This window comes from Hyaena hyaena, unplaced genomic scaffold, assembly GCF_003009895.1.
Source record: "Hyaena hyaena isolate Hyena2069 unplaced genomic scaffold, ASM300989v1 scaffold_63, whole genome shotgun sequence".
Taxonomy (NCBI): Eukaryota; Metazoa; Chordata; class Mammalia; order Carnivora; family Hyaenidae; genus Hyaena; species Hyaena hyaena.
Window position 1 is genome coordinate 1,945,924 of NW_024080695.1, and position 16,211 is coordinate 1,962,134.

A 16,211-nucleotide genomic window follows, 5' to 3' on the forward strand; every position below is an offset into this window, starting at 1 on the left:
CCCTTCCCCATCACCTCCCTTCCCCATCACCTCCCTTCCCCATCACCTCCCTTCCCCATCATCCCCCTTCCCCATCACCTCCCTTCCCCATCATCTCCCTTCCCCATCACCTCCCTTCCCCATCATCTCCCTTCTCCATCACCTCCCTTTCCCATCATCTCTCTTCCCCATCATCTCCTTTCCCATCATATCCCTCTCCATCAACTCCCCTTCTCCATCACCTCCCTTCTCCGTCATCTCCTTTTACCCATTTCCCCTGCAGGATCCTCTCTCTCTGCCCATGGCAGTTGCCACTCCTTGGGGCTCTGTTCCCTGCTCTCTGACTCCCTCACCCTGTGCCCTGTTCAGGGGATCCATCGTTGCCCATGACTCAGCTGACCCCCCTTGATGGGGGCTCCAAGTCTGTGTTTCAGTGCAGGGCTCTGTCTTGGCTCCAGACCCTCCATCCACTGGCTGTGGTTACTCCAGGTGGGAGTTCCAGGGACTCTGCACACTTACCTCTGACCCACGTGCCCTTCCCACCTGCCAGCCCACCTGTCAAGTTCACCCCTCCCTCCATCACTCCACACACACACTGCCCACTCACCTCCACCTGAAGATTGGCCCAGAGGGGCACCAGTCAGTTCCCCACAGCACTGTTGTTACAGGATGGATGCCTGGAGCACCTCACAGGCCCAGCGGGTGTGGGAGAAACATGGAAACACTGATGTGAAGAATCCGAACCTATCAAGTCCAAACTTTCAATTTACAGTAAAGGACACCAGCCCAGCTTGAGGCAGCGACTTGACCAAGTTCACTCCATGGTAGGTGCACTTTTCTTTACACTGACTGCCATTGCCACATGCCGTGGGCGGCTGTATTGGGTGACTGGCTTAAACAAGAGGCATTTATTTCTCACGGTGCTGGGGCTGGAAATCCAAGCCAAGTGCCTGCTAATCCATTTCCTGGTGAGAGCTTGCTTCCTGGCTTGCCGATGGCCACCCTCTGACTGTCTCTTCCATCATCCCCCTTCCCCATCACCCCTTTCTCCATCATCCGCCTTCTCCATCATCCCCCTTCCCCATCACCCCCTTCTCCATCATCCCCCTGGTGAGAGCCTGTTTCCTGGCTTGCCAATGGCCACCGTCTCATCGTGTCTTCACATGCACGTCTTCACTAGAGGGAGCTCTGGTGTCTCTTCTTCTTACAAGGGCACAAATCTCACCATGAGGCCCACCCTCATGACCTCCAGTACCATTTCACTTCAACATAGGGCTTCAACATAGAAATTTGGGGGACACAAACATTCAGTCTATAGCAGTGATGCAGTGGATACTGAGGTGAGCAAAGGAGACAAGGGCCTTCAACCAGGGAGCTAATATCCTGGGAACTTCCTACAGAGAGAAGGCAGTTTGGCCAAGATTTCAAGTTCATATTTCTTCTCATGATACAATGTTTTTATCCCACACGACTCTTAAGTCATTATCTTGTTTGATTCTTTGAGGGGAGCAGGGAAAATCTTATCATTCCCCTTATGTAGATGATAACATCTTAGCCCCTTCCCTAGAGCCAAAACAGGGTAGAACACACCCATTCATCTACCATCCATCCATCCATCCATCCATCCATCCATCCATCCACCCATCCATCCATCCATTCACCCATCCACCCATCCATCCACACATCCACCCATCCATCCACCCATCCACCCACCCATCCTTCCATGAATTTATTGAACCAAGATTTCCTGAACAACCACTAAGGTCAGGGCCCTCTCCATCCTTCACCAAGTTAATGGAAACTCTAAGAATCTCCTCCATTTGCTGCTCCACCAAGCCTCTCCAAGGCTTAATGGAGCCTGGACCTTTGGGCCTTCCACACACCGTCAGGCTGCTGGTGGCCGTGATGACCAAGCCTAGGCCCCGCAGAACCACTCTGGGCACTCCTCCCATCCAACAGAACCTTTGTCTACAACCCACAACAAAATTTCCAGCATTCAGGGGATCCCTAGGACCCTTCTTACTCCCGAGGCTGAGTGTATGGGGGTTCCCACCGCAGGGAAGGGATGGGCATGCCTTTTCTTCCCGCCCATTGCTTCATCTGCTGGGGCCTGAAAATTGATCTTCCATAAAAGAGGGCCCAGCCGAACTCAAAATGGGAAACAGACCCTAGGCAGCCAGGGAGCGGCTGGCCCAGACAGCCTGGGATCAAAGCAGACTCGGCTGTCCATGAGCCCCAGCACGGTGTCTGGTTATCAAATTTGCACTTGGCAGTGTCTCTCTGCTCCCTCTCCTGGAGGAAGGGAAGACCCAGCCAAGCCCAGAAGATGCCCCGGGCATGGCGAGGCCAGAACGATGCCCCAGGCTGCTGATCTCCTGCCTCTTGCACAGGCACTGCTGTGGGGGCCTCGTTCTTTAAGTGTCAGCTGTATGCCCAGCAGTTTACATTCAGCAAGTGCAGTCTGCATTACAACTTAGGTGAGCAGGTGCAAGGCCATGTCCACACTTACCCCATCAGGAGGCCAAGTTGGCCACCCATGTTCCCAAGGCCAACGTGCAGCAGAGCTGGGACACGGGCCTCCAAAGTCAGTGGCCTCCCAAGGTCTGATGCAGCTTCTTCACTTGGCTCCATGTTCTCCCGAGTGAGGAGCTGAGAGTCTGGGTACCGTTGTGGGAGCAGGGCCTCTGGCAGGAATAGAACACAAGGAGAACCCCGCCTGCTGGGAAGGTGAAAAGGGAATAAAGAAGGAAAAAGCAGGACACCAGGTGCACAGCCTCCCATAGATCTCTGCATCAGCTAGCTTTTGCTGCGTAACAAAGCACTCTCCACTGGCAGATGACTGTACAATGATCATTTCTGGCTCGTGTGTCTGTGGTTGGTGGTTGGGGGGGGGGGACTGGGGAGCCCCGGTCTGCACGTGTGTCACCCTCTGGCAGGCCAGCGGGGCCGTGTTCTCATGGTGAAGGCAGGGGGGCCCGAGGGAAGCAGAAACGCACGGGGCTCCTGAAGGCCGAGCCTTGGAGCTGGCATGTGTTGCTTCTACCTCATTCTGTTGGTGAGAGGGAGTGGCAGGGCCGATGGGAGCCACAGTCACGAGCACTACTGGGTCACACGGCCAAGGTCGAGGGAGAGGACGCAGGACACTTCGCCCATCAGGGGCCCGTGGGGTCCGCGGTCTGCACACTGCTGCAGCTGCCCCGTCCCCTGCCCCGGCCAGGCACCAGCCCCCCTCCTCACCTCCATCCCGTCCGTTCCCCTGAACACCCGAGCGTCCACCCGCATGGAGGCCAAGCCCGGCTCGGCCACCGGCCCCGGCAGTGGCCCCTGGCCCCGGGCACTGGACCACGTGGGCCTCGGTCTTCTTCCCCGAGGGCCCCGGGGGCCTGCCAGGCACGCCGCCCGCCCCTGCCCACCTCTTCCCTCCCCGCCCCCGCTGGGGCCCCGCGAGCGCCCGCCGACCGGCCCCGTGCGGCTGCAGCAAGACGGATGGTGCTGCCTCGGGCTTCACCTCTGCCGGGCTCGGCCTCGTCCATTATCGGCCGAGGGTGCCTGTCATCACACTCCAGGCGCAAATCAGAATCAAATGTGTTGCCTGAGACAGTGCGAACGCTCCATTTCACATTTGCAAAAAATCTGGGAGGGGGGCAGAGCTCTCTTCTGCCGACTTGAAAGGGAAGGAGAGGCGGCAAGGAGAGGAAGGAGCTGTGATAATTCTTTAAAACTTTGTTTTTCATTTTCCCCTCCTGGCTCCTTGGGCTCCGCGAGAGAGCGGGTCGAATCCCACAAGAAAGCGGGCGCGGTCGGCCTAAGCAAAGCCACGTGTCGTTGCAGCTCTTTAGATGTCTTGAAATGTTTTTCAAATGTCCGGGCCCCCAAACTCTCAAATATGCTTGCTGGGGAGCGCCCCCCACCGAGGCCGGCGGGGCCGTCTGTCAGATGCAAGGCAGCGCCGGCCGGTACCTTCCACAGACCCGCCGGTGCCCTGCGAGCGTGGGGTCCTGGAGGAGGACACCGCCCACCGGTGGCCCCCGGGGAGCACTTCCCTCCCGGAGCCCAGGTCAGCCCCCCCTCCCGAGGTAGAGAGGCGAGGCGGCCCGGGGCACCACGGCCAGAGCCCCGACCTGCTGGCCCCTCTGGAGGGCCCGCACCTTCCCGCCCGGCGCGTGCCCTCCCTCGGTCATTTCTCCCCCAGTGCTCCCCCTCGCTCCTCCTCACACGCCCATGGGGACCGGAGGCTCCGCGCCCCGGATACCTCCGTCCCCGCCCAGGCAGGCCCAGCCGTTGATGCCTAAATTAGGATCACAGAGTGAGGTCCCTCCCTTGGTCTCCAGGGCATCCCCGAGCTCTCGCGGACTTAGCCTGTGACCATCGCATCCGGGAGTTTCCTCTCGCTCTTCCTTCCACCCCGAGGCCGGCCTAGAAGGTCGCACCCACTGGACTTCTGTGACCTGTGCCTTCCTCTTGGGTTTGGCCAATAGGGAGCCCCAGCAGGGATCGGAGGGAGGGAGAAGAGCAAGGTCAGGGTCCTCAGTGCCCTGAGGGTCTTGTAACTGAAGGTCACACTGTCCCCTGCTCGTCCCCCCTCTCCCCTCCTCCTCTTCCTCCCCTCTCGCCGGGGCTGAGATGACGGCCCTCCCCTGTCCCATCAGGACAGCTCAGTGCTGATCCCGGCACTAAACCCTCCCTGTGGTCCCCCACACACCCACCTCCGTCCCCTGGCTCTGTCCGGCGACCCTGGTTTAAGTGTGTCATGTGACCATGTTGTCCCTCGATGACTCGCCTGTATCTCTGAGCAGCGAGCTCTGGTGTGGCCAGCGCGGGGGTCCGGGCTCAGCCGCTGCCCCGTGGAGGCCAAACACAGAGGCCAGAGCCCGACTCAGTGAGCCTGGGCCAGCCCCCTGCGCCCTTCACCTTTGATAATCCCCACAACAGCCAGGGGACGGGCCTCGCTGTTAATCCTGTGAAAAAGAGACACAAAGACGGAGCAGTTTCTACACTGGGCAGGTTACGGCGCAGCCGCTGGCCAAGGTGAGGAGGAAACCGTGAGAGGGGAGGGACTGCGGCGGGAGCCAGGCCGCTCCGGAGCGAAGAGCAGGGACCGGGGTGCGAATCCGAGCTCTGCCCCAGCCGCGTGTGATCCCGGGCAGGTGTCTGAACGTCTCCGTGCTCCATCCTCTTTACCTGCACAGCAGAGCAGGGAAGTCCTGCCCAGACTTCTTTCTGAGCCCAGATGTCGTGCGGGTCAGATGAGGAAGCGACTGTAGGTGCCCGGCCCTGCCTGGGAACACCACCAGGGCCGCAACTCGTCGGCGACCTGGGATCCCAGCCCTTCTTCCCAGGTGCCATCACGAGCTCACGGAAAACACACGGGCCCCTCCTCGGTCAGCCCCCTGCCAATGGCCTGACCACAGCCTCCCCTGCCCCACCCCCATTCCTGTGCATTCAGTTCATCACAGACCATGGAACTAAGCACGAAGCCACAACTACACAAGTTCTAGAAGAAAATTAGAGAAAAGCGTAAATATATTTGGACAAGCAGATTCGTAATAGGACACAAAAGCACACACATAAAGAAAAAATACTCTGGACTCTATCAAAGTTGCTTGGCAAAAGAAGCTTTTATTTTATTTTTTTAAGTGTTAATTAATTAATCTTAATGTTTATTTTTGAGAGAGAGACAGAGAGAGAGAGACAGAGTGTGAGTGGGGGAGGGGCAGAGAGAGGGAGACAGAATCTGAAGCAGTTCCAGGCTCTGACCTGTAAGCACAGAGCCCAACGCGGGGCTCAAACTCAAAAACCATGAGATCATGACCTGAGCCAAAGTTGGACACTTAACGAACTGAGCCACTAGATGCCCCAGTGTTTATTTTTGAGAGAGACAGAGAGAGAGGAGAGAGAGAGAGAGAGAATGGGGGAGGGGCAGAGATATGGGGGGGCAGGGCAGGGGGACAGAGGATCCAAAGCAGGCTCTGTGCTGACATCAGAGAACCCGACATGGGGCTCGAATTCACAAACCGTGAGATCCTGACCTGAGCCGAAGTTGGTCTCAGGTCACTTAACCCACTGAGCCACCCAGGCGCCCCTGCAAAAGAAGCTTTTAAAGAAAATAAAAAAAAACACAAGCCACAGGTTGGGAGGAAAGATCTGAAAAATACTATCTCGTAAAGACCTTGTATCCGGAATATATATTAAGAAAAAGTCTCTGGGTAATCAATAAGATAAACCAAAATTAAAAATGGGCAAGACAGGGTCACCTGGGTGGCTCAGTCGGCTGAGCATCTGACTCTTGATTTAGGCTCAAGTCATGATCTCACGGTCATGAGATCGAGCCTGGCATCTGGCTTCGCACTGAGAGTGGAGCCTCCTTAGGATTCTCTCTCTCTCTCTCTCTCTCTCTCTCTCTCAAAATAAATCAATCAACATTTGAAAAATGTTTTTAAACTGGGCAAGAGATTTGAACACTTAAACAGAGAGGACAGATTCGCGGCCAACACGCGTGTGGAAAGCAGTGCAACATAGCTAATCATCGGGGAGCGCCCATGGAAGCCAGGATCTGCCACTGCCCCCCGACAACGATGGCGAAGAAAAGATTGGCGGCACCAAGTGCGGGCGGGGACGTGGCCCCACTGGGGATCTGACGCCCTGCTGGGGACGCTGTCGCAGGCAGCAAGGCCTCCTCGGAGCCAGCCGGGCCGTTTCCTGTGAAGTTAAAGGTATCTGCCCTGTGATCCGGCTGTTTCGCTGCTGTTGATTTACACGGGAGACACGGCATCACGCGTCCCCACAGAGGCCCACACGCGAGTGTGCGTGCACAGCAGGCGTGTCACAGTGGCCTGCTCACTTTGTGTGTGTGTTTTTAACCATTATGCACTCGCGAATCTAAACATTTACTGCACGCCAGGCGGCTGCACCTAATGTTTGCTTTACCCTTAGAGGAGCTCAGATGTCCATGTTTGGTCAATAGAGGCCTCATCTCGTTGGTTTCTGAGTTTTTTTGTTTGTTTGTTTCAACATTTATTTTTTGTTTTATTTTGTTTTGTTTTGTTTTATTTTATTTTATTTTTTAACGTTTATATTTTTGAGTCAGCAAGCAGAGGAGGGGCAGAGAGAGAGAGGGAGACACAGAATCCGAAGCAGCTCCAGGCTCCGAGCTGTCAGCACAGAGCCCGACGCGGGGCTCGAACCCACGAACCGTGAGATCATGACCTGAGCCGAAGTCGGACGCTCAACTGACTGAGCCACCCAGGTGCCCCAGTGTGCTTTTAGGCAAATGGTACCAAACCATACACACTTCTCCCACCTTGCTTTTCTTCACTTATCAACACATGCCCCAAATCACCCCTTTTGTATTAACTGTTGGCACTGGACCACAGCGCAACAGGTCACCTTCCCCAGAGTCTGATTTGAAGCAATACCTTTTTATTCCCAGCTAACAAGTACAAAACGGCTGGCCGGCTTGTCTGTCTTCAGTCACCTCTCTTCATCCTTCCCACCTGTGATGGCTGAGGCTGTCTCAATTTCTTAAAAGTAATTCAAACAATTGAATGGAAATAATTGAAATAATTAATTTAATTAATTGAATGAATTTCAAGACCAACATATTTAGGACTCATTCTATTCCTCTGCTATGGCTTTCTTCTCCCTGGACTCACCTCTAATGTGTATTAGATGTCATGTGCATATACTCTGTAGCTGTTACTTTCTCTAACATCTTCTTTTTCCTCTTTATATAACTAGTTTCTGAAATTTTTCTCTTCGTTTTTTAAAGAGCACCTGCAGTCTTCACTTGTTCTCAGGAGCCTTCTGGCATATACTTGCATTTATTCCTAAATATCTCTGGGTTCCATCCCCCGTGGGTACTTCTAATTTTGGTTTCTATTGTATTTGTGTTTCATTGTCTTCTACCATTGTCTCAGCTCTTTTTCATGGCTTGGAAGAATTAGGTCTTCACATTCTTGATGGATTTTTGCTTTCATTGTATTTGGGACATCACTCCAGTGTCTACTCTCCTTTTTTTTTTTTTTAAATGTTTTATTTATTTCTGAGAGAGAGATAGTGTGAGCAAGGGAGGGTCAGAGAGAGAGGGAGATACAGAATCCGAAGCAACTCCAGGCTCTGAGCTGTGAGCACAGAGCCCGACGCAGGGTTCAAACCCACGAACTGTGAGATCATGACCTGAGCCAAAGTCAGATGCTTAACCAACCGAGCCACCCAGGTGCCCCTACTCTCCCTTTTACAATATCTTTATTTAGGGTGTCATTAGGATCCTTTGAGATGCTCATTTTTATGTGCAATTAGTGAATCTGAGTTTTATTTTGCTTTTAAATTTTTAAATATTTATTCATTTTTGAGAGACAGAGAGAGTGTGAGCAGGGGAGGGGACGAGAGAGGGAGACAGAATCTGAAGCAGCTCCAGGCTCTGAGCTGTCAGCACAGAGCCCGATGTGGGGCTCAAACCCACAGACCATGAGATCATGACCAGAGCTGAAGTCGGATGCTTCACTGACTGAGCCACTCAGGCACCCCTACAATTTTATTTTTTACCTGTATTTTTCCTGCATTGTCAGATATCTAGAGAAAAACATTCTTTGGGCTTTAAAAAAAAAAAAAGAGAGAGAGGGATCTTTACTGTATTAATTAGATCAAGCAAAATAGTTTCTAACAATGAAGCCATGCCATAAATATTGGTTGAGCACCTACATTGTGCCAAGCTGCTTTCAGGCAGTATCAGTGAGGACACATCAGTGGACTTGCCCCCAGAGGGGAAGAGAGACGACAGGCAGGTGGGAATTTCAAAGAGAGGAGCTCCTAGGAATGAAGGGAAGGGGGTGCCGGTGAGGATGGAGAATGTCACAGGGAAGTAGGCAGATAGGGAAGGTCTCAACAAGGATGCTGCATTTGGGCTGAGAACTAACTGGTGGCCTAGGGAAGAAGGTTCCAGATTGAGGCTATGGGATTCCAAGTTTGCAGAAATAAGGACAAATGGCTGGGGTGTGTGGTGTCAAAAGCAAAGAAGGGAATGGCAGGAGATGCCACCAGAAAGGAGGGGCTGCTGGAACACAAGTGGCTTGTGGATGAGCTGGCAAGGAGTTTGCATCTTGCTCTGGGAAGATGGGAGCCATAGATTGTTTAACACCAGAGATACGGTCTCACTCGTGTTGCAGGAGGGTGTCTTGGTCACTCTGTGGAGAAAGGGTTCTAAGGAAGCAACGACAGAAGCCAACAGGTGAGCTCGGAGGCTGCAGCTGTGGTCAAGAGGGGACCCTAGCAGGGCAGGTGAGAGCAGGTATTCTCAGGAAGATGCAAGTCTTTCTCCCGTGGGTCCCACAGCAGCTCTGCGAGGGTCGCAGATGGGGGCCTGAGGTTTATAAAGGACACGACTGGACAGGAGGGACCAGATCCGAGGGCCTGCACAAGGGGGTGGAAGAACGTCATGCCTTAGTACATGTTCACCATATTTTGTTGATATTATTGGATGTGCAAGATTTTAGTTTTGACTCAAAACTGGTATTTTTTTTTCTGAGAGAGAGAGAGAGAGAGAGAGAGGCAGCGTGAGCAAGGGAGGGTCAGAGAGAGAGGGAGACACAGAATATGGAGCAGCTCCAGGCTCTGAGCTGTCAGCACAGAGCCCGGCACAGGGCTCAAACCCATGAACCGTGAGATCATGAGCTGAACCAAAGTCGGACGCTCAACCGACTGAGCCACCCAGGCGCCCCAGGCTCCAAAACTGATGTTAATCCTCAATGGGACTTTGTTTGCAGTTTCCCCAAAGCTTCTGACATGTGGTCACACTTGACCTTCCTACAACCCCCCAGAGCAACCAACGCAAGTTCTACGTGTCTCTGCTCTATGGACAAGGAAACTGAGGCCCAGGAGCCTCCTTCTCTTTAAAACCCCACTCAAGTTCACCCACTCGGCCCGTGTGGAAACGGCCCTCTGGCCTGAGAGTGTGTGCTGAACTTCAGTTTGCTCAAACACACAAGTGACAATGAGTAAAGCCAACTGACGGCCCTTGCATGGCCTCCGTGGGTGGAACCAGCTTAGTACACAGGTGCTTGGCGATGTTTTTGAGTGAAAGGATGACCAGGGTCCTGCCCCTGGGTGTGACACTTCCTTTGTACCTGCTGGGAGCTCTGAACCTTCTTCCTTACAGGACATCTGTCTACGGGCCTGCTGTGTCCCCCACACCACGCCTGTCGCCGGCTCCTGAAGGCAGGGACAAGGATCTCCTTCATTGTCCGCACCGTGTAACTTTGTGCCTGGCAACAGGGCGTGTCGGTGAATGAGTGTTGGGTGAGTTAAGGGAGCGTCACGCGCGGGAGTTGGAGGGGACAGGGGATCTGGAAAGTCCCCGAGGGCCAGGTCAGGGCGGAGCCCAGTTGGCCCTTGGAGAAGGAGGAGCCGGCTGAGGGGCGGCCGGGCCCGCGGTCAGCACCAGGGACAGCTCCCAGAGCACCTGCGGGTCCCTGTCCCTGTCCCGCCCGGCCTTCCAGGAACATGACCCCAAGCTCAGACTGGGGGGGCGGTCCCGGTTCTCCCTCCGTCTGCTGGGGCCCAGGATGTGTCAGATGGCGTCACATCCTTTCCGCAGAGGGTGTGGGCTCCACGGCCGGTTCTGACCCCTCGGGCTGATGGGCAGGTGAAGGTAATGGGAGACGGCTAACCCTCTAGGACAGACACGCAGAGAGGGGACAGAAGGGCATTTTACTGCCATGGTGGCTGCGCACGGGGTCCAGGGGCACCAGCCCCAGCCAGGGGAGATATTTTTGAGTGAACAGTGGTTCACTCGTTAACAAGACGAGCAGGACACTGGTCTGGGGGCCGGCAGCTTGACCCCAGACCGACCTTACGAAGTCTGCATCGCAAAGCCTTCTCTCTCCCTCTGATCGACCACTGCACAGGCAGACGGAGGCCTGAGCCCGGTGTGGACCAGAGGCCGGGACCCTTGACTGAGACGGTCTCCAGGGGAAATAAGCTTTCTGTCTTGGGGAGTGAAGAGGGGGCTCCAGACAGGCCTGAGCAAGGAGGGGGCTGGGACCCAGGTCTGCCTCTCGCCAGCTTGTGGACCTCAGGCGCAGCCCCGCTTCGGATCAGAAAGCGCAATCACCTCTGCTTGGCCACCTGCTGGGGACGGGGCTGGCAGAGACCCGAGCGCCCCACCCCCTCTCGCCCTCCACGCTGGCCATGTCCATGTCCGAGTGCTGGTGCCAGGAGACGAGGGGCTGGGGCTGGGGTGTGTTCCCTTCGCCATCTGCTGACCGTCACACTGCACCCTCTTCCCAGAAAACCTTCTAAATTTAGGGCAACATCTTCACTTCTGATGAGAAAGGCTGTGCGGGTAACCAGAATGGCCCAGAGCAGGGCAGCAGCGGCCTGGCGGGGGTGGGGGTGCGCGGGGCAGGGAACTGCTAACTCCTCGCCGTTCCCACAATCAATCACTGACAGGTTGTTCCTGGAATGTGTTCTTTTAAGCAAGGTCAAGGCCTCTTTCTTCTGAGAGCATCCGCTGCAGGAGGGATGGGCGGCCTCTGCCCTTCCCGCACAGGGAACACCCCCTTCCATCTGGGGGTTTGGCGGGAAAGCCTTGGACCTGGGATTCAGGGGACCCCTGGTGGCCCTTCTGGCCACTGGGGTGTGGCCTGGGTTAGGATGTCCTTTCCTGCTTTGACCTCCTGGATCCCAAGCTTCTCATCCCTGAGGGGAGGGGATCAGTCCAGAAACGTGTGTAAAGGACACCAGTCATCCAGGGTAGGCAGCCTGTGGCTGGTGATTTATGACAAAGCCTGAGAGTAGGTGCTGTTCTGTGCAGAGGAGGCTCAGGGGGTCAGCCAATGTGCCCGGGTCACAGGGGACAGAGGAGGGCAGGGGTCGAACCCAGGCCCGTTTGTCCCCCAAAGTCTGCTTTCCCCCTGCCCTCTTTATAGGCTCCTGCCAGGTAACAGCCCCATCAGAGTGTCGGGGACCCAGTGGAGAGTGAGAAGCAGCCCTGTCTCTGGGGCTCAGGGAACGAGGGAGAGACGGACTCTGACCTGTGTTAACAAGACCGATACCTGGGAAAGGAGAGGGCGGGGCAAATAGGGGCCTCCAGAGCCAGGTCCGCCCGGAACATAGGAATGTGGCTTTCTTTGGAAACAGGGGTATTTGCAGAATTCATTAAAGTAAGGATTGTGACACGGGGTCACCTGGATCAGGGAGGGCCCTGAATCCAATGGCAGGTGTCCCCACAGGAAGAGGAGAGGACACACAGACACACGGGGGAGAGGCCACGTGACGATGGAGGTGGAGGTTGGGCCAGAAGCGCCCTGGGAGCCGTAGGCTGGGACAGGAGGGAGGGAGCCGGCGGGCTGGAAGTGAGCGGCTGGCTGAGGCCCCGGGTCCCCGTAACTCACCCGTTGCCCACAGGCCGAGGTGTCACGCAGCCCTCAGGGTGGAGTTCTCAAACTGGAGGGACGCGGGAATCACCCAGAGCCCCGTGAAGCAGACTGCTGCCCGCGCGGCGGTGCCCGGCTCCTGGGGAAACCCTCCCCACGTTGCCCCCGTGCGTGGGGGGCTCCCCCGCCCCAGTAGCCGAGCTGCCCCTGCCCGCGGGCTCCTGCCCCAGGGCTCTGCTCCTCCTCGGCAGCCAGGCAGCCAGCGGCACCAGGAGAGGCGAGGGGCCCGTCTGCTCCTGCCAGTCCCCGACACTGCCCTTGCCATCCTCGGTGTCACAGCTCAGGGGCTGCTCCGTGTTCACGCGACGTGGCCTCCGTGGCACTGACGCACTCAGGTGATCTCTCCTTGAGGTCCAGGGCTCCCTTCTCCCGCCCCTTCCCTCCCCTTGCCGGCCCCGCCTCCTCTCCACTCCCTTCCAGCTCCGGAGGGTCCCGGGCCCATCCAGCGCTTCTATTCTCTGGCCAAGAGCATCCCAGGGGGTGTCATCCTTCTCAGCCACAGACCCTCAAGTCCACACCTCCAGCCTCGCCCTGAACTCCGGACCCAGCAGGCCAGGTGCCTACTTGGCCCCCAACCTGGGTCACCCTGTGCGTCCGGACCTGAGCTCCTGCTTCCCCAGTCCTTCCGCATCTGCGGTCGGAGGGCGCGTGTCTGCACTGCCTTCCCATCCTACGTCCGGGCCTTCGCACCGCCTGCCCTCTCCACTCAGAACACTCTTCTCCAGATACCTGCTCCCCTCGTTCAATAAGGCTGTGCTCAAACATCTCTTCTCAGAGAGGCCCGCCCTGGCCGTCACGTTTAAAATCACAAGCCCCGTCTCCACTGCCCTGGGCTTCCTTACTCTGTTGTTAACCCGCTGCCCATGACATGTAAACCCTTCGGTATGAGATTTACGCTGCTCTCCTCACTAACCTGTAAACTTCCCTGAGTGCAGGGATTGCTTTAATCTATGTTGCTTTTCATGGACGCATCCCCAGCACCCACAAGGTACATGTAGACATTGTGAAGGGGAGAAGCAGCTGGCCAAGGTGTCTGAGAGGAAGCGGAAGGTAGCGGTGGGAGCCTTGCGAGCCGATGTCGGACGCTTAATCGACTGAGCCACCCGGGCGCCCCGATATAGAAAGTTTTTAAAGAACACAAATGGATTCTAATCATCAATTTTGTGAGATGTTTTGAATATCTATTGAGATGATCAAACACTTTTTTCTTTCATCTATTAATGTAATGAACTCATAATGTTACTAAGGTAGCAATATTGCATTCTTGGAATGAACCCCAATTAATCATGACTTATTACCCTGTAAGTAGTATAGAACTTGGTTTGCTAGTATTTTTTGTTGGATTTTTACACCTCTGCTCATGAGTAAGGTTTCCCTAATTGATCTAATTTTTATGTCAAAAATAAGCTGGAAAAGATACTTAACATCATGTGTCATTAGGAAATTGCAAAGTAAAGCAGCAACGAGATGCCAGTACAAACACATTAGAATGGCCGAAATCCAAAACACTAACAACACCAAATGCTGGTGAGGATGTGGAGAAGGGGGAGTCCTTGCTCACTGCTGATAGGAATGCAAAATGGTATAGTCGCTGAGGGGGACAGTTTGATGGCGTCTTACAAAGCTAAGCATGCTCTTACCGTACGATCTAGCAACGTACCATATGATATTTACCCAAATGAGGGGGAAATTTACATCCATCCCAAACCCTATTTGTCAATGTTCATTCATAATCCTCAAAACTTGGAAATAACTAAGATGTCTTTCAGTAGGTGGATGAATGCATAAGCTGTGGTCCAGCTATGCAGTGAAATATTACTTTGCGTTAAAAAGAAACAAACCACCAAGGCGTGAAAAGACACGGAGGAAGCTTAAATGCACACCACTAAGTAAAAGAAGCACATACGAAAAGGCTACACACTATGGCACTGTGGAAAGTGCAATATGGGGACGGTAAAGGGATCAATGGTTCCAGGGCTTGGAGGGGGGCGGGCTGGAGGGAGGGGATGAACAGGTGGGGCACAGAGGACTTTTAGAGCATTGGGTACTCTGTGTGGGGATCACCCATCGTTGGACATTCATCAGAACCCCTAGAATGCACAACACCAAGAGGGAACCCGTGTTAATCATGGACTTGAGGCGATGGTGACATGTCAGTGGAGGTTTACCACCCTTAGGAACAAATGTCCCACTGCAGGGGGAGGTGGCTCATAGGGGGGGTGTCTGCATGTGTTGGGGCCGAGAGTGCATGAAAAATCTCTGTACTTTCCTCTTAGTTTTGCTGTGCATCTAACACTGCTCTAAAAAATAAAGCCTGTTTTTTAAAATGAGCTGGAATATGTTTTGTACTTTCCTCTTCTCTCGGAGAATTTTTGAAAGATTCGCATCATATTTCCCTTGAGCGTTTGGTTGTACTGACCTGCACTCCCCTGTACTGACTTGTGTTTTGTTTTGCTTGTTTTCTGGAAGATTTTTAAACTCTTCATTCTTTTTTCTGTAATGCCTATAAGACCACTTGGGGTTTCTATTTCTTCTGGAGTCAGGTTTGGCATTTTATATGTTTCTAGAAATCTGGCTGGTTCACCTACACTTTCTTATTTGGTGCTATAAAATTTGCTCACAATATTCTTTGGTTATTTATATTCTTAGATTCATGATTTGTTTGCTTCTGGGGTACTTGGCATCCCTTATCATACTGCTCATGTTTAGATATTTAATTCTAAGCTGTTTTCCCTTCTAAGGATCTAAAAGCACAAATTCTTTTCTAAATGCTGTTTCGGCAGCTCCCCTGCAAGTTGGATATGTAGTATTTGTAGCATTTGTTACTATATGCTTTCTTAGGACTCTTTCTTTTTCATGACGATATCTTGTGTGACTTAAGAGCTAATTACAATGCTTTTTTTTTTAAACATGAATCCTTTACAGGTGGTCACTGCTTTACATCTTTTATTTTAATGTTTTTATTTATTTCTGAGAGAGAGGGAGACACAGTGTGAGCAGGGGAGAGGCAGGGAGAGGGAGACACAGAATCTGAAGCAGCTCCAGGCTCCGAGCTGTCAGCACAGAGCCCAACGTGGGGCTCGAACCCACGAACCGTGAGATCATGACCTGAGCCGGAGTCGGACGCTTAACCGACTGAGCCCCCCCAGGAGCCCCTACAGTGCGTTTTAAAGTCTCCGTGTGTACGGCATTGATGTTAACTTAATTGCACTGCAGTCAGAGAATGCAGTCTGTCTGGTAGCTCTTGCCTGGAATGTGTTGAGGCCGCTTTATTTGTGGCCTAGTTTTTAATTTTTTTAATAGCTGTTCTCCGGGTGTTTGAAGAGAGTGAATTCTCCAGTGGTGGGGTGCAGTTTTCTCTATATGTTCATTAGATTAAGCTTATTAATTGTGTTGTTAAAAACACATGATGTATCGTGATGATGCATTTTGTCTCCTTTCCTTGTCCGTCACAACAAGACGGTCTTAGATGTCCCCGTACGATGGGATTTGTTTTTCTTCACATTCCTGCTTGTGTCTGACAAGATTTGCTCTTCACATGTGACCTTGGCACTAGGAGTCAGCAGGTTTAGATGTACAATCCAATGAACGTTTTATCTAAATTCAGTGATTCTCTGTACCTGTGGTGGTGGGTTTTTAAAATTTTTTTTAATGTAAATTTATTTTTGAGAGGGAGACAGAGTGTGAGCGGGGGAGGGGCAGAGAGAGAGGGAGACACAGAATCGGAAGCAGCTCCAGGCTCTGAGCTGTCAGCACAGAGCCCGATGCGGGTCTCGAACCCATGTACTGTGGGATCATGAC